The sequence below is a fragment of the Cynocephalus volans genome, chromosome 7, assembly GCF_027409185.1.
Source record: "Cynocephalus volans isolate mCynVol1 chromosome 7, mCynVol1.pri, whole genome shotgun sequence".
In the NCBI taxonomy this organism is placed as follows: domain Eukaryota; kingdom Metazoa; phylum Chordata; class Mammalia; order Dermoptera; family Cynocephalidae; genus Cynocephalus; species Cynocephalus volans.
In genome coordinates, this window is record NC_084466.1 from 136,167,516 (window position 1) to 136,192,116 (window position 24,601).

The window sequence follows — 24,601 nt, forward strand, 5'->3', positions numbered from 1 at the left end:
TTTAAAGAACTTCTAAAAAGAAGAAAAAACAACTGCCCTGTAGGATGATGGGCTGAAGAAGTGAACAGATTCAGATTTCATAGAAAAAGAACTGCAAATGACTTAATTGCATGGATTAAAACTTCAGTACAATATAATTTCACACCTTTTGGCCAGAATTCCCAAATTTGTCTGCGTACTGATTTTGTGAGGCTATCTGTTGATAATCTTCATACTTGGCTGGTGAGGATGCAAAATGGTGCAACAATTAGGGTCAGGACCTTGGCAGTATCTAGCAAAAAAACCCACATCTATTTCCTCTTAGACATGGTGACTCCACTTTTGGAAATCTATTCCAAAGATATATGGGTACAAATATAAACGCTACTTTTTCCAATTTTGTTTATATTTATTTTTGTGGGGTTCAGTGTGTTGTTTCAATGCATGTATATACTGCACCATGAATCACTTACAGTAGATAGCACAGTTTTGTACCCGTAAATCCACCCCTTCTCCTTGCTCCCATCCCCCACCCTCCTAGCCTCTGGTAACCATTTTACTACTCTCTACTTCTATGAGTACCCTTTTTTGTGTGTTTTTAAAGATTCCAAATATAAGTGAGACCTTATGGTATTTGTCTTTCTGTGCCTACTTACTTTACTTAACTTGATGGTTTTCAGTTCCATCCATGTTGCTGCAAATGATAGAACATCATTTCTTTTTATAGCTGAATAGTATTCCATTGTGTATATATACCATAGTTTTCTTTTTTTTTATCCATTCATCCATTGATGGGCATTTAGGTTGATTCCATCTCTTATTGTGAATAGCATTGTGATAAGCATGGGAGCATGTTGTCTTTTTTGATAAATTGATTTTATTTCCTTTGTTTATTATATTTCCAGTAGTGGGATAGTTGGGTTGTAAGGCAGGTCTATTTTTAGCTCTCTGAGGAATCCCCAAACTGTTTTCCACAATGGCTATACCAATTTACATTCCCATCAGTAATGTAGGAGGGTTCACCTTTCTCTGCATCTTTGCAAGCTTTTGTTATTTTCTGTCTTGTTTATAATAGCCATTCTAACTAGGGTGAGATGATATCTCACAGTGGCTTTAATGTGCATATCTCTGATGATCAGTGAGTTTGAGCATTTTTTCATGTGCTTGTTGGCCATTTGTATGTCTTCTTTTAAGAAATGTCTATTCAAGTCCTTTGCCAATTTTTTAAATTGGTTTTTTTTGGGTTTTTTTGCTGTTGAGTTGCTTGAGTTCCTTATGTATTTTGGATATTAGCCTTTTATCTGACATGTACTTTGCAAACACTTTCTCCCATTTTGTAGGTTGTCTCTTCGCTTTGTTGATAGTGTCTCTTTCTGTGCAGAAGCTTTTCAGTTTGATGTAGTCCCATTTGTATATATTTGCTTCAGTTGTCTGTGCCTTTGTGGTCTTGTTCAAAAAAAGCCCTGCTGACTCCTGTTTTCTGAGGCATTTCTTCTATGTTTTCTTCTAGTAGTTTCATAGTTTGGGGTCTTAAATGTAAGTCTTTAATCCATTTTGGGTTAACTTTTGTGTATGGTGAGAGACAGAAGTCTAGTTCCAATCTTCTACACGCGGATATCCAGTTGTACCAGCAGCATTTATCGAAGAGGCTGTTCTTCTCCTACTGTTTATTCTTGCCACCTTTGTTGAAAATCAGTTGGCTGTAAATGTGTGGGTTTGTTTCTGGGCTCTCTGTTCTGTTCCATTGGTCTATTTGTCTGTTTTTATGCCAACGTCATGCTGTTTTGGTTAATATAGTTTTATAGTATATTTTGAAGAACTGTGATGCCTCCAACTTTGTTCTTTTTATTTAAGATTGCTTTAGCTATGTGAGGTCTTTTGTGGTTCCATCGAAACTTTAACATCATTTTTTTTTCTATTTCTGTGAATAATGTCATTGGTATTTTGATAAGGATTGCATTGAATTGTAAATTGTTGTAAGTAATATGAATATTCTAACTACGTTAATTCTTATGACCCAAGAACATGGGATACCTTTCCATTTGTTTGTGTTCTCTTTTTCTTTTTTACCAATGTTTTATAATTTTCACTATTTATTGAAGTACAGTACACTATTTATTGGTACAGCAAAACTTTGGATGCAACGTTGGAGCTGGTGGTTAAATTGTTAATTCAATAATTTAAAAAATTAAACATCAGGTATTTTTCCTAAAGCAGTGTTCAATTAAAACAGTAGGTGCTGTTTAGGTTAGCTACCACATGTGAAGGTAAGAAACTAAAGTAAGTCCTGGGTAAGAAAGTGGAAACCTATTTGTGTGTCACCAGCTGCAAGGGGAAAGACTAGGGTCAATTTCAAAGCCCAGGGATTCTTTTTATTCCCACCTTTCCCCCAGCCCAGGACAAGCAAGTCAGTTTAGCAGTTTAGTGTATGATGCTCTGGGACACAGAGGTTTCTAGCTCAAGTCTCGCTGCATTTTTCCCTCATACAGGCAGAATTGAATATAATATTCAAGCCAGAATACCCATCTTGGAATAAGCCCATCTCTAGAGCAGAGAAATTATTCAAATATTAAAACTGGAAGGGACCTTAGAGATTATGCAGTGTTTTATAAATTTAATTTTAAGAAAGCACTAATTTTATAAAAAGGAAGTGAAGCTCAGGGAAGTCAAATAAATTTTATAAGATGACAGCTGGCATTGCAATCAGATAAACTTGGATAGGATTAACAGTCAGTGAGAATTGAATCTACCAGTGCTACCTATATTAGGGAAAAGCTGGGAGCCACAAAAATGGAGCAAAATACTGAGGAAGTGGGTGGAGGTATAATGTGGAAGATCACTGAAGATTTACCACTGACTTCATAGATTTGTGTCAAACTACTTCTTGCCTGAACTTCAATTATCCATCTCATTTGAAACCTTAACTTATGTGACAACTAATGTGCATTTGTAACCTTGTTCATCCCCTGCTGTAGGGCTTCCATATAGAAATACATATACACATAGACAGCTGTGTGTAGCTGTCTCTAAGCTTTGCTCATTTTTGTTCAATGCATGTATGGAGGTAGAGTGGATGTTCATTTGCAACCTCTCCAGCACCCATTTCTACCCACCTTTATTTTCTTTTTATCCAGCTTATTGAAGTATAATTGACAGATAAAAATTGTATGTATTTAAGGTATATGAGCTGATATTTTGATATACATATACATTCCAAAATGTTCATTACAATCAAACTAATTAACATGTTCCTCATCTCACAGAAAGTTTCCCTCCTTCCCTCCTTTCCCTCTCTCCCTCCATCTTCCTTTCTTCCTTCTTTTCTTCTTTTTTCTTTCTTTCTGGTAAGAACACTTAAGATCTACACTCTTGGCAAATTTCAAGTATACAATACACTATTGATCTTTTGAATTTATTCATCTTTCTTACTGAAACGTTCTACCCTTTATCAACATCTCCCCATTTCTCCCTCCCTCCAGCCCCTGGTAATCACTATTCAACTCTCTGCTTCTATGAATTTGACTATTTTAAATTATAGATATAAGTGATATCATGCAGTATTTGTCTTTTTGTGTCTGGCTTATTTCACTCAGCATAATGTCCTTCAGGTTCATTCATGTTGTCATAAATGACAGGATTTCATTATTTTTAAGGCTGAATAATATTTCATTGCACTTATGTATAGTACATTTTCATTATCCATTCATTTGTTGATGGACATTTAGGTTTTTTCCATATCTTGGATATAAGTATAATGCATCAATAAACGTGATAATATAGATATCTCTTCGAGATTTCAGTTCTTTTGGATATATATCTAGAAGTGAGGTTACCACACCAAATGGCAATTTTATTTTTTAATTTTCTTGAGAAAGCTCCATATTGATTTTCGTAGTGACTGCATCAATTTACATTCCCACTAAAAGTGTAAAAGGTTTCCCTTTCTCCACATCCTTGCATCCTTGCCAATGCTTGTTTTTCTTTCTTTTATCTTTTCTTTTCTTTTCTTTTTTTTTTTTGATAATAGTCATCCTAACAGGTGTAAGGTGATATCTCATTGTAATTTTGGGTTGCATTTCCCTGCTGATTAGTGATGTCGAACACCTTTTTATGTACCTATTGGACAACTGTTTGTATTCTTTTTGAGAAATGTCTGTTCAGGTTCTTTGCCTGTTTATTAATTGGGTTATTTGTTTTTTGCTATTGAGTTATAGGAGTTCCTTGTATATTTTGGATATTAATCCCTTATTAGATACATGGCATGCAAATATTTTCTCTCATTTCATAGGTTGCCTTTTTATTTTGTTGATTGTTACTTTGGTTGTGCAGAAGATTTTTAGTTTCATGCAGTCCCGCTTGTCTATTTCTGCTTTTGTTGCCTGTGCTTTTGGTGTCACATCGAAGACATCTTTGCCCAGTCCAATGTCTAGAAGCTTTTCCCATTTCTTTTTAAGAGTTTTATTGTTTCAGGTTTTATGTTAAAGTCTTTTATATATTTTTAGTTGATTTTTGTATATGGTGTGAGATAAGGGCCCAATTTCATTCTTTTACACATGGATATACAATTTTCCCAATACCATTTATTGAAGAGACTCTCTTATGCCCATTGAACTCACCTCCATTTTCTACCTTTTCTTCGACTTTCCTTTGGGGAACGATCACCACACATCATTGTGTAGCACCTATTTGATTTGAGTTCAGGCAGGATTAACTCTACCCTGGCTTCAGAACCGGGCTCTAATTGTTCTGATGTAATCAGCCTTAATTTAGCTCTTTGCCTTGGTGCTTGGTAAAGAAATGGTCATAAATGCTGATTGGAGCCAGTCAGTACATGATATTGCCTTAGTCACAGTGACTGAATATGGACATGGAATGTAAACTGCACTGGCCCATGAGAACTAAGTCCAGAACATGTGTTTGTAATAGCCTCTCTCTCTCTTTTCTTCTCTCTCTCTCAACCATTTTTCTTTCCTCCCTTCCTGCCACCCTTTCTTTTCTGGAAGCTGTTGATAGTGATGCTATGACATAGAGTAAGCAGTTCTTTAAGTGAAAAAAAGGCCCCACAGAAAGTGAAGATGTAGAAAGTATCAAGTCGTTTTTAATATTTCTGAAGTTCTAGATCAAACTAACCATCATAGTACCTACTTACATGTGGATTATTTATATAAACCAATAAATTCTGTTTTTGTTTAAATTGATTTGAGTTCAATTTTCAATTATGTGAAACTAAAAGCACTGAAATAGACAGTGGAGGTAATGTGATTTAGGGAAAGAATTTCCCACTACTGGAAACAAGCAGGCCTAGATTCTACTCCAGCAATTGACTATACACTCTTGAGGTTGTTGTCATGCCTTTCTATACTACATTTTCCTTAGATGTAAATTTGGTGAAATAATATTTGCCTTGCTTCATATTACACGGTATTGTGAACATCACATAAAATAATGATTTGAGTGAGAAAAACCTTAAAACCCTGTGCAATTGAATTGAACGTGGTATTATAACCATCAGAAGAACTTGCAGCCATCAATATGCTTATTATAGTGCATTGCTTCTTTTTCCTGCCTTGAAAGTGACAGGAATAATTCATCAAGATTTTCACTTCTACAAAGCACTTGATGAAAACAAGAGTGGAAGTTCCTAAAGCAAAGAGGATTTCATTAGGCTGCTTAATATGAGTATTTATAGCTAAATTGTTTCCCAATTGACTTTGAAATCCTCATTTGTGATTCATAATTCTTGGTAAATAATTGCAATTATCATCTGCTTAATGAGACAATAATTCCCTCTCTCTCCCCCTATCTTTATTTTCCTTTTGGTAAAACCTTGCACTCAATGTTGTGCATGTTACAGAAAGTCGGTCCCCATCAGGGAGCTGAATCCCTACCAAATACCCAGAATGCCAGGTCCTGGGAAAAGACAAAAAGTTCCAAGTGTACAGCAGAACAATACAGATAAACTAGACTGTACGTGGTCTTCCTTCTTTGAGACAAATGCACAAATCAATTTTTTATGATTGAACTGTATACGCATGGTATAGTTACGTCTGCATATATTTTACGCAAATAAAGCACCTTCTAAGAAAACCTAAATAAGACAAGTAAATAGATTCAACCCACTTTATTATCAGAGCTGTTGTGTTTACTTGGACTTTCCTGGAAGCATTAATCCACACTCAGGTTCCCACGGTTATCCAGAGGGAGCCACATATTAGTCCATCCTGATGATCCCCACATGGCATAGCACAGCTATGTCTGGGTTATTCTTATTCATAGAGCTTGTGCAGCGTCGTATGAGGAGCCTGAGATTTGGACTCAGTCGGATTTCGGTTTGGATCCTGATCCTGCCCAGTGTTAAAGAACCAGCAACTATTAAAGCTCTTCATCTCTCCAAAGCACAATTTCTCCGAATTTAAAATGGCAATGATTCAACCATATAGGTTGTTTGGAGGATTAAATGAGATGAGTGTTATAAAGCACTTTCCCACCCCCCCGACACATTGAAATTGTTCGCACTGCCTATCAACACTGCTCCTCCTCTTACTGTGTATACCTTCAGTTCTTCATATTTCCACAGAGAGGGGGAAATGTCTGTTTCTCAGCTTCTCCTCCACGCCTGGGAAGGGGAGGTACTGGAGCTGTCACCTCTGGTCCCTCATTTCATATCTTCTTCTCCTTCTCTGGGAAGATGAGTGGCTTATCCATGTTACCAGTAAATACCTCCAACTTAAAAAGGCTCTATCTTGTCTCTTTCTTGCAGTCTTTTAGTCTTGTGCCTGAAGCCCAAGGGAGCTTGACAACAGGCAATTACAGTTTTTTTTTTTTCCTTCTAGCATCTCTGTCTACAACTCAGGGGTTAAGGCAGGTTGGTCCTACCCTGCAGGTATGGCTGTTTTTAAATCTAGGAGAATGATGTTAGAAGCCTTTTTCAGTCTCTTCCAAAATCACATTCTCCAAGTCCAATGTTACTATCATAAAAACTAATATTTAATCTTCAGTTTACTCAGTTCCATGTGTATATACTCTGTGAGCTTGAACCATGGAAAGGAATAGGAATGACAGTCTTTGAACTTCATTGAGCCTCACCTTGAACTTCCAATAAAGGTTTTAGAGATGTGAGGCCAGTTAGATGCCATGTATATAAGCACCTTGTATATAATAGGTAATGGATAAATGGTAACTTATTATTCAACCACAGGTTTATCAGCAGTAACCTTGTGTGAGGCAATTTTTCTTATCTTTTACCATCTCGAAACTGCCCCTGCCCTCAAGATGCTTAGAGACTGCTGAATAAAATAAAATTGGTAAACATTGGAGAACAAGATAAATGCCCAAAGAAAATACAAAAAGAAAAAGCTGATCATGAGATGGTTCCTGAACTTGCAGCTGAAGTGATCTGTGAAGAGCTGGAGTAGGTGAGGTCCTAAAGATTGTGAAAAATTGCATTTCTTGAAACTTAGTTAACAGAGTCTAATAGAGCATTTTTAAAAAAAATTAATTTTATTGTGTGTATTTGAGGTTTACAACGTGATGTTACGAGGTACATAAAGGTAGTAAAATGGTTATAATAGTGAATCAGATGAACATATCTATCATCTCACCTAATTACATTTTTGTGTAACAAGAGCAACTAAAATCTATTTATTTAATAAAAATCGCTAATAGAATACAATTTTATTAATTATAGTCCTCATGTTGTCATTAGATCTCTAGACTTGTTCATCTTACATATTAGCTATTTTGTATTCTTTGACCTAAATCTCCCCATTTTCTCTCTCCACTCCCACCCACAGTAACCACTATTCTTCTTTATCTCTGTATTTTCGAACTTTTTTCTTTTTAGATCCCACATATAAATGAAATTATGCAATATTTTTCTTTCTGTGTCTGGTCTTTTTCACTTAGCATAATGTGAGCATAATTTTAAATACGTGGCCAGAAAAAGGAGGCGGTACAGTGAATGCACGCCTCTTCATGGACCCATCAATCTTATAACACATTCAGCTAAAATGCACTCGGGGTCATTATCATACATGTGCATTAAACAAGGTGAATATGGGGATTTTGGTGTTCGTTCGTTTGTTTGTTTGTTTGTTTTGTCACTGAACAAAAGAGTGTTCACTGCCAGAGAAAGGAAACTGGCAGACACCTTAAAATAGCCAGTGACATGTCATTGTACTTTGGCGGTTGACTGAATAGAGACATAGAATCACGGAATACAGAGCTGGAGAAGCTCTTTAGTGATTCTATTTTCAGCCTCCTCAGTAACCTTCATGGATTGTATTCTTTAGAACTACATAATTAGTAAGTTATCTTACTGCCATAACCTTATCAGAGCTTTAAAGCACCCATGGACTTTAGGAAGAGCAGATACCACAAACTCTATTTCACAGATGAGAAAACTGAGGCTTAGAAAGGTGTAGTGATAAGTACAGGCTCCCAGAACTAGAATCCTCTCTTTTCCTTTCAACATACTGTGCTTGTTCTTTTCTTGGAGAGATCACATACATCTGGTTATGCTTAGGACAACCAGAAATTACTCTAGTTAATAAAATAAAATTGTTCTAGCTTCATATGGAATGAAATGGAAAAAGGATTTCTTTTTTTTTGTAAGGGAAAAGAAAATGACTGATTCCAAGAGTGTGAGAAATCATTTTAAAAATAGCTAGCTAGGTGGCAAGCAAAGTTCAAAAAAATGTTATATAGTGTTAACTCACTTAATCTGTATCTATTATCTTCTTTACATTGAGTCACAAAGAGCTTAAATAAGTTGTCCTGAGTCAGAATGCTGGTTATTGGTAGAGCTGAGGCTAGCCGAGCTGACTCTAGAGCTTTCATTCTGAATATGTCACAATACTACTTAATTTTTAAAACACCATTTTAAGATGTTAAAAATAATGGACAGCCCAGATTAAACCCATGCATCTGTGGTCAACTGATCTTCAAAAGGGTGCCATGAACACACAATGAGGAAAACATAGTCTTTTCAACAAGTGGTGCTGGGGAAACTGGATATTCACATACATAAGAATGAAATAGGACTCCTATCTTATACCATAAACAAAGATCCATTAAAAATGAACTTAAACATAAGACCTAAAATGGTAAAACTCATAGAAAAAAGCATACAGAAAAATCTTCTTGACATTGATTTGGCAATGCTTTCTTAAATATGATATCAAAAGCACAAGAAAAAAACAAAAATAGAAAAGTGAGATTACACCAAATTAAAATGCTTCTGCACAGCAAAGCAAACAATCAGCAGAGTGAAAAGGCAACCTGTGGAATGGAAGAAAATATTTGTGAATCATATATCTGATGAGGGGTTAGTCTTCAAAATAAGCAAGGAAACTTTTCAATAGCAAAAAACAAACTTTGCAACAACATGGATGGACCTCGAGAGAAACAAGTCAGGCACAGAAAGAGAAATACCACATGTTCTCACTTATTGGTGGGAGCTAAAAATTAATATATAAATTCACACACACACACACACACACACACACAAAACCGGGGGGGGGAAGAAGATATAACAACCACAATTACTTGAAGTTGATACGACAAGCAAACAGAAAGGACATTGGGGGGAGGGGGGAAGGGAGAAGGGAGGGAGGTTTTGGTGATGGGGAGCAATAATCAGCCACAATGTATATCGAGAAAATAAAATTAAAAAAAAAAGTAAATAAATGTCTTTAAAATGAAAACAAACAAACAAACAAACAAACAAACAAATGAACAAACCCAAATAACCCAATTAAAAACTGTACAAAGGACTTTAACAGACATTTCTCTAAAGAAAACATACAAATGGCCAACAGATACATAAAAAAAATTCAATATCACTAATTATCAAGGAAATGCAAATCAAAATAACAATGTGTTATCACCTCATACCTGTTAGAATGGCTATCATAAAAAAAATAGTTAGCAAATGTTGGCAAAGATATGGAGAAATCGAAACCCTTACTACATTGTCCGTGGCAATGTAAAATAAGGTAGCCTCTATGGAAAACAGTACGGAGCTTCCTCAAATAAGTAAACATTGTTTTATTTTATTTTTTCTGTAAAAAAGAGGTCATGCGCAATTACTGATTTTTATCTTTTGTCATGTTTTCCTACATTGTCTATAATCATAACCCAGAAAGAACAAGCAGAGGCTCTTAAGTTGGACAGTGTAGACACACGCATTGCTCTCCATATCTACTTACCAAAAGAGAGGAAAGGGACTTTAAGCAACACGAATTTTTGTCTGTAATGATGATAGTAATTGATCAACACTGGAATATGAGATTACTAAAAGCATGCATAGAACATATACAAATTCAACTGTTTATATATTCCTGATTAAGAGAGTAGAAGCAAGCATTGAGAGATAATTCAAATAGTGTAGACAACTTTGCCCACTGTTTTACTCATTATTCATAACTCAGTTACGGCCCAGGTTGAGCATAAAGGCTATCTTTAAAGCAAGAATCTTCTCTGTGTCCATTCTCAAGGGTCTTTGGCAGTGTAAGGATCCTTCTATCCTACACTTATTATTCCACTATTTAAAGATGAACATTTCATTTCATATAAACTGGCTTAAATGCAAACTAACCAATACTGCACTTACATTCAAACGGTTTCTGTTCTATACTGGAGGAAAAAAATCTAGCACTGTTTGAGTTTTTTAAGTTTTATTTTTATTTGAAATAATTAAAGATTCACAGGAAGTTGCAGAAACAGTACAGACAGGCCCCATGTAATTTTCATCCATTTTCTCCCAATGGTTACATTACGTACTTTTTTTTTTTTTTTTTTTTTTTGGAGGCCATCATCTCTATTTTTTTTTTTTTTTTAAATTTTATTTTGTCGATATACATTGTAGCTGATTAATGCTCCCCATCACCAAAACCTCCCTCCCTTCTCCCTCCCCCTCTCCCCCCCAACCATGTCCTTTCTGTTTGTTTGTTGTATCAACTTCAAATAATTGTGGTTGTTATATCTTCTTCCCCCCCCCCCCGGTTTGTGTGTGTATGTGTGTATGTGTGTGTGAATTTATATATTAATTTTTAGCTCCCTCCAATAAGTGAGAACACGTGGTATTTCTCTTTCTGTGCCTGACTTGTTTCACTTAATATAATTCTCTCGAGGTCCATCCATGTTGTTGCAAATGGCAGTATTTCATTCGTTTTTATAGCTGAGTAGTATTCCATTGTGTAGATGTACCACATTTTCCGTATCCACTCATCTGATGATGGGCATTTGGGCTGGTTCCAACTCTTGGCTATTGTAAAGAGTGCTGCGATGAACATTGGGGAACAGGTATACCTTCGACTTGATGATTTCCATTCCTCTGGGTATATTCCCAACAGTGGGATGGCTGGGTCGTATGGTAGATCTATGTGCAACTATCAAAACCATGAATTTGACAGATATAATGTATGTCATTTTATCACATGTGAACATTTGTGTTACCACCACTGTAGTCAAGATATGGAACTCTTCCATGATCACAAAAATCTCTCTCATGCTGTTTCTTTGTAGTCAGATTTTAAATTAGGTTGTCCTAACACTTGGCCAACACCTATCTGTTTTCCATCTCTATACTTTGGTCATTTTGAGAGCGTTATGTAAATGGAATCATGTTGTATTGATCTTTTTCAATTTGCTTTTTTTTAAAAAACTCAATAGCTGCTTTAAAATCCACACAAGTTTTTATTTATTATTACTGCTGAACAGTCCCAGATGCTAACACTACTATTCACCTACTAAGGGGCATTTGGTTACTTTCAGTTTTTGGCTATCATAAACAAATCTGCTATAAATAATTGTGCACAAGTTTTTTTAACGAACATAAGTTTTCATCTCTCTGGGATAAACTCCCCAACATGTGACTGCTGGGTCTATATGATTTCATTTATACAAAATATCCGGAATAGGCTAAGTCATACACACAGAAACTAGATTACAAATTCAAAGACAGAAAATGGTTGCCAGGAGGCCAGGAGCTGGAGAGGAAGGAGCAGTATTGCTGTTGTTGTTGTTTGTTTTTTTGTTTAATGGTATTGTTACTTTTTAATATAAACCGTTCTAACAGGTAGGTAGTGATATTTCATCATAGTCTTATTTGCATTTACCTAATGGCTACTGATGTCAAACATGTTTTCATGGGTCTGTTTGACATCCGTATATCCTCTTTGGTGAAATATCTCTTTATATTTTTTCCCTAAATTTCCAATTCAATTGTTTGTATTTTTAATCTTAATTTTAAGAGTTCTTTATATATTTTAGATATAAATTCCTCATCAGATATTTTGTTTGTGAATATTTTCTCCCACTCTGTAACTTGTCTTTTATTCTTCTTAATGTGGTCTTTTGCAGAATGAAAGTTTAAACTTTTGATGTGGTTCAACTTACCAATTTTTTCTTTTATCAGGTATGCTTTTTGTCTCATGTCTAAGAATTCTTCACCAATACCTTGTTCCCAAAGATTTTCTGCTAAGAGATGTTCTAAAAATTTTATAATTTTGTTAAAAATCTATGATGTAATTTTAGTTAATTTTGTATAAAGTGTGAGGTTTAGGTTGAGGATTTACTATTATTATTATTAATGTCTATGTATATCCAGTTGCTCCAACACCCTTTTCTGAAAATACTCTCCTTCCTCCGATTAATTTCCACCTTTGTCAAATATAAGGTGGTCATACTTGTGTGGCACCATTTCTTTATTCTCTATTTTTTCATTGATCTACATGTCTATCTCTCCACCAATTTCCTGCAGTCTTGATTACTGTAGCTACATTATAAGTGCTAAAATCAAGTACAGGATTTCCCTCATTTTATTATGTTCCCCCTAGAATTGTTTTAGCTGTTCTAGTTCTGTCTTATCAGATCTATTTTGGAATAATCTTTTTATATCTACAAAAGATATTGCTTGTATTTTGATAGTCATTGCTTTAAAACTGCATGTCAGTTTGAAGAGAATTTACATGTTTACTTTGTTGAATCTTTTAACCCATAAGCATGGCATGTCTCTCCATTTATTTAGATTTTAAAATTTCTTTTATTAGTATTTTTGGTTTTCACCATACAAGTACTACTCGTGTTTTGTTAGATTTACACCCAAGTATTTCTTTCTTTCTTTTTTTTTTTTTGAGAAATTGTACTTGGTAATGTTTTTTAAATTTCAGTTTTTATGTGTTTATTGCTAATATGTAGAATTAAACTTGAGCTTTACAAGTTGATCTTATATTCTGTGACCATCCATAATACTAGGAGTTTCGTATTTATAGATTCCTATGAATTTTCTCTGTAGACAATCAGGTTATCTACAACTGATAGTTTTATTTCTTCGTTTCTGATTTATACCTTTTATATACTTTTCTTGACTTATTACACTGTCTAGAAATTCTAGTACTATGCTGAATAGTGAGCATCTTTACTTTGTTCTCAGACTTCAGAGGAAAGTATGATACTGGTGTCAGTTTTATATAGACGTTGTTTATCAAAGTGAGGAAGCTTCCCTCTTTCATAATTTTCTGAGAGTTTTTATTGTGAATGCATGTTGAATCAAAAATTCATGACAAATGCTTTTTCTTTATGAATTGATGCAGTCATATGGTCAATCTTCTTTGACCTTTTAATAGGGTGAAATACATTGAAGATCTTCAAATATTGATCCAGCCTTGAATCACTGGAATAAACTCAAATTCATCATGCTGTATAATAATTTTTTTATATTGTTGAAATATATTTGCTAATAGTTTGTTAAGAAATTTTGCATCTATATTCATGAGAGATTTAACTTATCTGTTTGGTATTAGGTAAATTGTGATATTTTGCACTTTTTGAAGAATTGGTCCATTTAGTCTAAGGTGGCAAATTTGTGTAGAGTTGTTTGTAGCATTTATTTATTGTTCCCTTGATGACTGCAGGTCTGAAGTAATATCCAGTGTTCCATTACTTATGTTGGTAATTTGTATCTATATGTCCTTAGTTGAGAAATTGTTTTTAAGACACATACAAAGAATAAGCCACAAGAAAAAGATTAATATTGTTTATGCATGAAAATGATATCCCATCTGCATCAAAAATTTATAAAATAAGTTAAAGAAGCAAACTACTGATTAGGTAAAGGTGTTTGTAATACATATCAGTAGAAAATATTAATATGCATTTCACAAAAAGAGTTAACACAGATAGTCAATAAATACATGAAAATATTTTCTACTCATTGAGAAAAATGCAAATTAAGTCCACAGGGATAAATTTTTTTGCACTCAGCAAACTGGCAAAAATTTTAAATCTGACAATATCAAATGTAAATTATGAGTAGGAGCATTGTAACCTATTATCCACAGTTCATAAAAATATCAAATGGTACAACTGCTTTGGGAGCATTTTGGCAATATCCCATAAAGTTAAAGATGTGCATAGCAAAAGATCTATCGATTCTAATCTTGAGTATATTCTCTAGTAAAAAAAATCTCATGCTTACACCAAAGAAGACCTGTATGGGAATAATTAACACATCACTGTTTGTAATTATTTTTTAAAATTGGCAATATTGGCAGGAGAGTGGACATATACATTTTCAAATATGCACACACTTGAGTATTGTACAAGACCTAAGATACATGAGCTATAGTTGCAAGTATAAAACTGGATATCTCATAAACCTAAGGCTTAGTAACAAAGCTATCTTACTGACAACACTTACAGAATATTATTTTAAAACATGGCAAACAATAGTATATGCTGTTTGCAGATATGTACATATACAGTAAAATATAACTATTCCTGAAAATTGTTTAGGGTAATGGTTATGGGCATGAGGTATGGATGGGCAAAGATGTGAGAATTCTGTCAAGGCAAGGTACACAGGGACAACTCTAGCCTCTCTTGTTGATCTCTAGGTTGAAACTGATTATCATCACTCCTCTCCTCTACCACCCATTCTGTAACCTCCTTACTGTCAGATGGCACCTTGCTGGTATAGAAGGCTTGCCAGGAATGAATAAGACTTTCATTCTGACAGGGTCTTAGTTCCTGATTATTATCAAACTTCTCAATCTTTGGCTGCTCTAATTGCACACTTTCTGTTTACAATGTGCTTTGGAACCTTAAGAGACACCACAAAGAATCAGTGGTGCTAAGCATGTTCTTGTCTGTCCCCACTGTGCGGCAGAAGCCCCTACGTCCTCCTAATGATTGGGATCAATTACCAGTGCCAGGATGCTGACTGTTTTTTTTTTTTAATCTTGCCAATTTTTTGGCATGAGAAACCCAAAGTGTTGAGTGAGAGTCATATAGCTTAAGATTTAATGGAACTCGTATTGTGTCACCTGAAGGAATTGTACTCTTTCTGGGGACCAGGACTTCTAAATCCACAGATCCTATAGTTACAGAGAAGAGAAGCTCAGATTCCCAAACTGAGTTACTGAGAACAATGGTAAGTGGAATTACTCCCATGTCCACCTCTTCACTTGGTCCTATTTTTTTCTACCAATCAGAAAATAGACATGAAATAGATATTGACTTATAGCATATAGTACAACATGAAGGATCATAAAGGATGGCACTCCATAGCATCATCAATTTTATATCTCAACTGTGTCTCTAAAAGGTCATTTCACTGCTCTATCAGACTTGTGGCTTCTGAGAAGTATGGTAAGTAAGCGGGCCAGTGGATCGCATAGTGAGGTACTCAGTGCAGCACCCCTTAGCTGAAAAATGGTATCCTTGGTCCAATGCAGTGTTACATAGGATCCCAGGTCAGTGAATTAAACATACTGAAATCTTCATATGGACGAACTACATCAGCCCTGGACAGTAGCAGCCCATGCTTTTAGGTCCATTTATAGCCTCCATTCCTGCTACCATGTCCACTCTGTTTATGTATCCATTGTGCCAGCATCGAGGTGTCCAGTGAAAGAAGCTGGCTTATGTCATCAGGTCAAATCATTCTATATACTTTTTAAATGTTAATACTCTCTGGTGATCTTTAGCCAGTGATACCAAGATCTTCACACTTTGGGCCCACTCCTGTAGGTCTATCTACATGCCTCTTTCTAAGACTCTATGTCCGTGATCTTCCAATCTTTTTCTTTCCAGGACTCTGCCCAACCATTTAGGTCATTTGACATTGCCCATGGGTCCATGTATATTCTTATCTCAGGTCACTTCTCTACTTCTCTTTCCACACAGCATGGATGACCAGGCGCCACACTCAGGTCTCTGCCCATTGTAAGGATTTTGGCACACTACTCTCTTTTGGGCCATTCCTGAGTGCAGTTATGGTACACTTGCTGTCTGTTTCAATTCATACCAACATACTGAACTGACTTATCCATGATTGAAGATCAGCCTTTCCTTTCTCCATAAGTGAAGATCAGCCTTTCCTTTCTCTGTTGACTGGATAATAAGGAACCCCCATATAGCCATAGGTGTGAGCTAAAGGAGAGGCTCAGGTGAAACAGTAGAAGAAAACATGAAAGATTGGGCCACTATTTGCATAGCTTACTCATGATGCCTGGACCTTCTAGCTGTAACACCCAGTTGTACCATTTCCATCTGAGAATAGACGGCTGCTGGGCCCACTTGGTCTTATGATTTGGTTGGTCTGAAAGAACCCAGCTCATGATAAACAGCTCTGGCTGTATGGTCAATTGATGTCTCACGTTCCAAAGCTCATTCTTTATCAGGGCTTATAGCATGCTTTGTGCCTTTTGAATGGTGTGCTGCAGGTGGCATAGACTTGCTCCAGAGCCCTAACAGTCTATGTTGTGATTCTTCTACTTGAATTTGCCATAAACTTCACAAGGCATCTTGGCCCCCAATGACATTAGGTTCTGCTTGGTAATACAACCTAAGGGACAGCATTGACTGTATTTCAACCTGGATCAGTTGAAGTGCCATTTCTTTCTGTCAGACTGACTCAAACTGGAAAACACCCACATCATCTGGTAAATGGGTCAGAAGAGTATTTCCAAGTGTGGAATAGCTGCCTTAGAACTTGAAGAGGCCTATCAAACATCATGCTTGTTTCTTTTTGGTGGTAGGTGTAAGACATAATAATTTCTTCATTACTGTGAAGGGAATAACTTCACATGTACTAGACTACTGGATCCCTAAAATCGTCACTAATGTCATTCTTTTGGACCACATAAATCCGACCACAGTCTCCACTTTGCCACTTCTTGCTGCTCAATCTTTCTTGATTAGTCTTATCAGAATAATGTCTCTGATATGGTGTACCCATCTGATATTCTGCAGAATGCGCAAATGATCCAAGTCCATTGGACAATATCATGACAAAGGGCGGGAGTGTTAACATAATCCTGGAAAAGGCCATAAATATATATTGTCATCTTTACCATATAAAGGCGAATTGCTTTTGATTGTCCTTTCTGATAGGGATGGCACATAGGCATTCACCAGGTCAGTGGCCACACTCCACCTGCAGGAGACCATGCCAATATGAAGTTGGAGCCACTACTTGGTTAATTTTACAGCACCCTGCTTTCATATACTATGATCTATATTCTATCCTGGGGCCAGAGTGGCAAGTTAAATAAAGATTCGACAGGGACTAACCCCTTCATCCTTTCTTAAAAATTTATTTATTTTTTGTATAAATGTATATTTATGAGTTATAATGTGATATTTATCAAAGGATGCAAAGTTTCATTTAGGCTGGAGGAATAAGTTTTAGTGATCTATTGCAGTACATGGTGATCACATTTATTATGTATTACATATTTCAAAATTGCTAAAAGACCAGATTTGTTTCACATTCTTACCCTTTCATTCCTTTTGTCTTTGCAGGTGGCACTATATATGTAATTTTACCTAGGATGCAGTATTGTTTTATATTTATTATCTTTGGGTTGGGGAAGTGCATTTCAAAGATATTCATTTACTCCAACCAACTACAATAGTTCTTATCCTAGGTCAAGAAATCATTATTGGGGGGCCGAGCCCGTGGCGCACTCGGGAGAGTGTGGCGCTGGGAGCGCGGCGACGCTCCCGCCACGGGTTCGGATCCTATATAGGAATGGCCGGTGCACTCACTGGCTGAGTGCCGGTCACGAAAAAGACAAAAAAAAAAAAAAGAAATCATTATTGGGATGCTGACAGCTACAAATAAGCCCATTCCAAATATACATTTAGGCACCAGGAAATGACAACCGAATTTTTCTCTGGACCCACTGGAGCCAGTCTGAATCAGAGCTGGGTCAGCACCTCATTTACTGTCTCCCATATGCCCCAGCCCCACCCCCCCAAACATATTAATGACAACAATCCATGTGTCCAACAATCCATGTGTCTAATTACTCATAATTCTGCATATTCTTCTTTCTCTTGTGCATGTCCACCTGGGTAAATGACCACAGATCTTGCTGGGAAGTTACTTTTGAATTAACTTGCAGCAGTATTTGAAGCCCTTCTTCAAAGGCTCCTGGGTTTAAAAAATGGCTCAAGTCAGGAAACTAGGCAAGGGAACATGTTGTTTTAATTGGTTTGGCCACCTCAGCCTTCCAGTCATCCATCCTTGATTTCTTTTGATCATATAAATTAACTGATGCCCTGCTGGATGCTCATCTATCTTGCCCCTAGGGACACTGTGTTTCATCAGACATCTCCATAGCTCTTCATAAGTTGGGCATCTGTGGCTGCCACTCTGATCTTGCTGATTGTTGTATTAATTGTGTCCACATACATTAGATAGCTAGGCACTGCTACCTAGCCTCTATTATTTTGGGACTTTATCATACTTATTGCTTTCAGAGAATCCCAATTTGTGACAGAATCTCCTATTATCAACCCTGGCTTACAGGGGAGAGCTACTGCTGAGATTCTCAATTATATTAGTACCCCTGCCATTACTACATTTTTAAAAATCACTTTGGTAAATAAAGTTATCTTTGGAGCTTTCCTACAGAACACATTAGCTCACCAGCATTATGTGGCATATTCATTTTTGAATGGCCACTTTGGTAAGCCTTTTGATCTTTTCTTCTACCATCAGTAATGGCTTGTGAGGCACCTGCTCATATGAAGCCTCTTCATGACCTTCAAGGAGGATTGGACTACTGTCTTCTAAGAGGGGAGAGGGCCACTTCAGTAGACCATGTAGGTTGAGGGAAACCTTCTAGTTAAAGGATTTCAACTTCTTTCATCTCTTTCAGGGTCCTGACATAGGTAAAGGACACTTTACAGGACTAAGAGTTCAATCTTTTCTGAAACTCCATTGCTCTTAGGATTGAGTTCTTGCCTTGTTCCTGATCTTAGGGGAGAAGTATTCAGTCTTTGAATATTAAGTGTGATGTTAGCTGTAGACTTTTTGTAGCTTCTCTTTATCAGGTTGAAGGAAATCCCTTTATTGCTAGTTTTCTGAGAAGCTTTATCAGAAATGTATGTTAAATTTTGTCTAATGATGTTTCTAAATCTATTGAAATGAATGTGTGGTGTTTCTTTTTTATTTTGGTGACACAGATGAATTGTATTAATAGATTTTTGAATGTTAAATCATTCTTGCCTTCCCAGGGTAACCCCCCTTGGTCAGGATGTATTACACTTTTTGTATATTTTTGGATTTGACTTGCTAAATTTTGAAAAAAAGAATTATTAAGTGTAATACATGAGGAATATTGGTATATAGTTTTCTTATAATATCTTTGATTGTGGTATCAAGATAATGGTGACCTCATTAAATTAGCTGGACAGTGTCTTCAATTTGGGGGAAGAATTTTTATAGATTGGTTTTATTTCTCCTTAAATATTTGGTAGATTTCACCAGTGACACCATCTGTGCCTGAAGTTTTCACTGTGGAAAAGATTTTAACTACTAATTCATCTTGTTTAATAGCTATAGGGCTGTTAGTTTATCTTTTTCTTCTTGAGTTACTTTGGTAGTATATGTCTTGTAATGAATTTGTACATTTTATCTAAGTTGTCAAATGTTCATAGTATTTTTATTATGAATATCTTGACTCTTTTGTAACAGCCTCCCTCTGACTTTGATGTTGACATTGGTAATTTGTACATACTCTCTCTCTCTCTGTCTCTCATTTCCCAGTAGTCTGGCGAGAGCTTTATCAATTGTATTGATTTTCTCAAAGGACCAGAGTTTGGTGTCTGTGATTTTTGTTCTTTTTTTTCTATTTTCTATTTTATTTATTTTCCTTATGATCTTTATATCCTTTCTTCTCCTAACTTTGGGATTAATTTTTCTTCTTTTTCTAGTTTCTTAAGGTGGAAGCTTATCTCACTGCTGTGCAGTCTTCCTTTATACTATAGGCATTTAGTGCTATAAATGTTTTCTAAGTACTGCTTAATTGCACACCATAAATTTTGATATGTTGTGCTTTCATTTTCATTTAGTTCAAAATATCATCTAATTTATCTTTTAATTTTTTCTTTACCAACTGGATATATAGAAATATATTAATTAGTTTTCATATCTGAGGGATTTCTGAGACAGTCTTCTGGTATTGATTTCTAATTTTATTCCATTGTGGTCAGAGAGCATAGTTTTCTCATTCAGGCTGAAGTTGTGATAAGTGATTTTTCAATTATATGCTGCTCATTTTGGATTTTATGTTAAAAGACTTTGGATCCTATTGAAATTTTTTTTATTTGGAAAGTTATCTTTTTAAAAATTCGTTATGAATATTCATGAGATACAAGGTTGATTGTCACCCCTTGTGCCCTAGATGTAAAGGCCAGATCCACATTGGCAGCATGCCCATTACTACAATTTGTGATTGTACCCGAATGTCGCCCACCCAATTATCCCCAACCTCCTTCCCCTTCCCCTTTTCCCCCACTCCACTTTATATCCCTAGGTATGTTCTCTCCCTCCAACACACCACTGTGGTCTTTCTTTCCTTCCTTCTTTCTCTCTTAGCTCCCACTTATGAGTGAGCACATGTGGTATTTGCCCCTCTGTGCTTTGCTTATTTCACTCAACATAAGTTTCTCCAAGCTCATCCATATTGTTGTAAATGGGAGAATTTCATTCTTTATTATGTCAGAGTAGTATTCCATTGTGTGTATATACCACAATTTCCTTACCCAATCATCCATCGATGGACATTTAGGTTGGTTCCATGTCTTGGCTATTGTAAACAGAGCTGCAATGAACATGGGAGTGCAGGTATCCCTTCAACGCGATGATTTCCATTCCTCTGGGTATATACCCAGAAGTGGGATTGCTGGATCTTATGGACAATCTATCTGTAGTTGTTTCAGAAACCTCCATACTGTTTTCCATGGTGGTTGTACTAATTTACAGTTGCACCAACAGTGCAGGAGCATTCCCTTTTCTCCACACCCTTGCCAGCATTTGTTATTCACTACCTTTTGCTTATAGCCAATCTAACTGGAGTGAGGTGATATCTCAATGTTCTTTTAATTTGCATTTCCCTGATGACTAGTGATGTTGATAATTTTTTCATGTACCTGTTGCCACAATCAACAAAAGAAAAAATAAGCAAATGGGACTATATCAAACTAAAAAGTTTCTGCCAGCAAAGGAAACAATCGACAAAGTGAAATGACTACCTACAGAGTGGGAAAAACTTTTGCTAACTATGCATCTGACAACAGATTAATACCCATAATACACAAGGAACTCAAGCAATTACACAGTAAAAAAACAAATAACCCAATTAAAAAATGGGCTAAAGAACTGAATAGACATTTTTTCAAAGGACATCATCTAAATTTGCAGAAAGTCACCTTTTTTAGGTTTAGCAGGTAGGTCCTGGCCTACTTTTGTGGTCTATAGTTCTAATGAAAATTTGGCCTTAGAACCCTTGTAATGCTGTCATAGTCTGCTTTGTTCACCTGGTGCTACTGGGACTTCTGCTTGGTCCCTGCTGATGCTGCCCATGGTGATGAAGTGAACTTCCCTGGGCCTAGGACTGCCAGGTGGAGTGTGGGACGTACTTGACCCGTGATGTAGTGACTGCTTATCTAGGCTGGTCCTCTAGGCTGCCTACTGCTAATGGGGCTCAAACACAATTCCTGCTGGTGTCACCTGTCAGGACAGTAGGTCTTTCCCTGGGTTTCTTTCTGCTGCTGGGTGGTGGGAGAAGAGTGTACCAGAAGCTGCTGGTCTTTGGTCATTCTCTGCTGCTGGGTGGAGGGCTAGGAGACATTAGTCTTATATTTCTTCCTGCCACTGGGTGCGAGGATGGGAGACACTGGGTGGGCGTGCTGCCACTGCAGATGGAGCAGGTCCACGTGTTCCCACTGAGTGGGGTTTGGGGAATAGAATTCTCATCCTAGCATTTTCCTGCCCTGCTGGTGCAGCAGACAGGGCCACTTAGAGTTGCTGGGTGGAGGGCAGGCGACGGGATGGGGAAAAATGAGTCTATGCAATATTGTCTGGGGACCAGACATGTGGATTCCATTTACTTTCATATTTAATATAAAGCCAAGAATAGTTATTATTTTTGCTTTAGGTGTTTAATATTTCTTTTAAAAAAGATATGATGTAATATTTACCATTTCTGGTGCTCTGTATTCTTTAACATAGATCCAGATTGTATTTAGGATCATTTTTCTCATGTCTTAAGAGCTCCTTTGAACATTTCTCATAGTGCAGATTAAGCTTTTGCATACCCCAAAATGTTTTTATTTACATTTTTTTGAAAGAATATTTCATATTCTAGGATGAGTCTGTGTGTGCGTGTGTGTTTCTCTCAAAAATTTAAAATGCCTTTCTTATTCTCTTCTGTCTTACATTGTTTCCAATGAGAAGTTTGCTCTCATTTATATCTTTATTCATCAGAACTTATGTGTCTTTTTTGTGTGGCTGTGACAATTTTCTCTTCGTTATTGATTTTTAAGAACATAGACTATAATGTGCCCTGATGTATTTTTCTTCTTTTGCTTAGAATTCTTTAAGCTTCTTGATTCCGTAGTTCTATAATTTCCATCAATTTTGGGGAATTTTTGGCTTTTTTTTTTTTCTTTTAATCCCATTTTCCTCTTGTTTCCCTCAGGGATGTCAATCACACATGTTGAGATGCTTCAAATTGTCACACAGTTCATTGATACTCCGCTAATTATTTAAAAGTCTTTTTTTCTGTGTCCTTCATTTTGAATAGTTTCAAGTGCTGTGTATTCAAGTTCATTAATCTTTTCTTCTGCAGTGTCCAATCGGCTTTTAACTTATTCCAATGTATTTTTCATTTATGACATTATATATTATTTTATCTCGAGAAGTTAAGTTTGCTCTTTTGTTATGCCTTTCATTTCTGTCCTTAACATGTTCATATATTTCTTATCATTTTGTATGTATGGAATATAGTAATATAACTGTTGTAATGTGCTTGTCTGCTAATTCTATCATCTGTGTCATTTCCGAGTAATTTTGACAGATTTTTCTTCTCATTATGGTTTATATTTTCCTGCTTCTTTTCATGCCTGGTAAATTTTTTGGGTAATATTGTGAATTTTATTTTGTCGGGTGCTAGATATTGTATCTATTTAACTATTTTCAAGGTTTGTTCTGGGATATAGTTAAGTTATTTGGAAAGTATTTGATCCTTTTGAGGATTGCTTTTAAACTTTCTTAAATAGGATCAGAGCAGACTGTAGCCTGCGGCTACCTTTACGTACATATTGAGTGTTGCAGGTCAAATGTGTCCCCCAAAAGCTCATGTGTTACAAGCTTGATCCCCACTGTTACAGTGTTAAGAAGGTGGGAAATCCAATTATGATATTTGAAAGGTGGGTGACTAGATCCTGAGGACTGTGCCCTTGTGAATGGATTAATCCATTCATGGAGTAATGAATTGTCAAGGGTGCGGACTGGTCGCTTTATAAGTTTAGCTCTCTCTTTCACTTGCCATTCTTTCCGAGTAATATCCTGGTCACTACGAGACCCTGTAGAGTATTCCCACCAAGAATAAGGCCCTTAACAGATGTCTTCCCAGACCTTGGACTTCCCAGGTTCCAAAACTGTAAAAAAAAATTTTATTTCTTTATAAATTACCCAGTTTCAGGTATTCTGTTATGAGCAACAGAAAACATGCTAACACACTGAGACAGTGCTCTTCTGCGTGTTCTAACTAATGCTCTGTGTGTTATGAAATGTTTCCAGTCTGGACGGTTAGAGCACCAATTATTCTGTGCCCTTTGTGAGCTAGTGGATTTCTCTGCCTGATCTTAACCTGTCATTTCCCCCCCAGTGTTGCACAGTTACTTCACATGCATGCACTGATCAGTGCTCACCTGAAGATTTAGAAGTAAGAGGTAAGGCCTTTGCATGTCTCCAGGGTATGCTCTCTTAAGATTTCTTTCTTAAGAATCTAGCGGTATTGATTTTCTTGGAAACCAGCATCCATACTAAACTCTAGGAGACAATCAGTCTCCACCTTGGTTCCCCCTCCCTGCACCTCAGCTTGAAAACTCTCTCCAGGTGTAAGTTGAGGGGCAAGAATCAGTCTCAAACCCTCATTTGTTTTCTTCTCTTGGGGATCTCTGCCCTGCACTTCCTGTTCTCCGATACTTGAAAAACTTTGTCTTATATGTTTTTCCATTTTTTATTATTTAGCTAAGGCAGTTGAGTAAATCCAGAATCAGTTACTCTATCTTGGCTAGAAACCAGAATTACATTTTATTG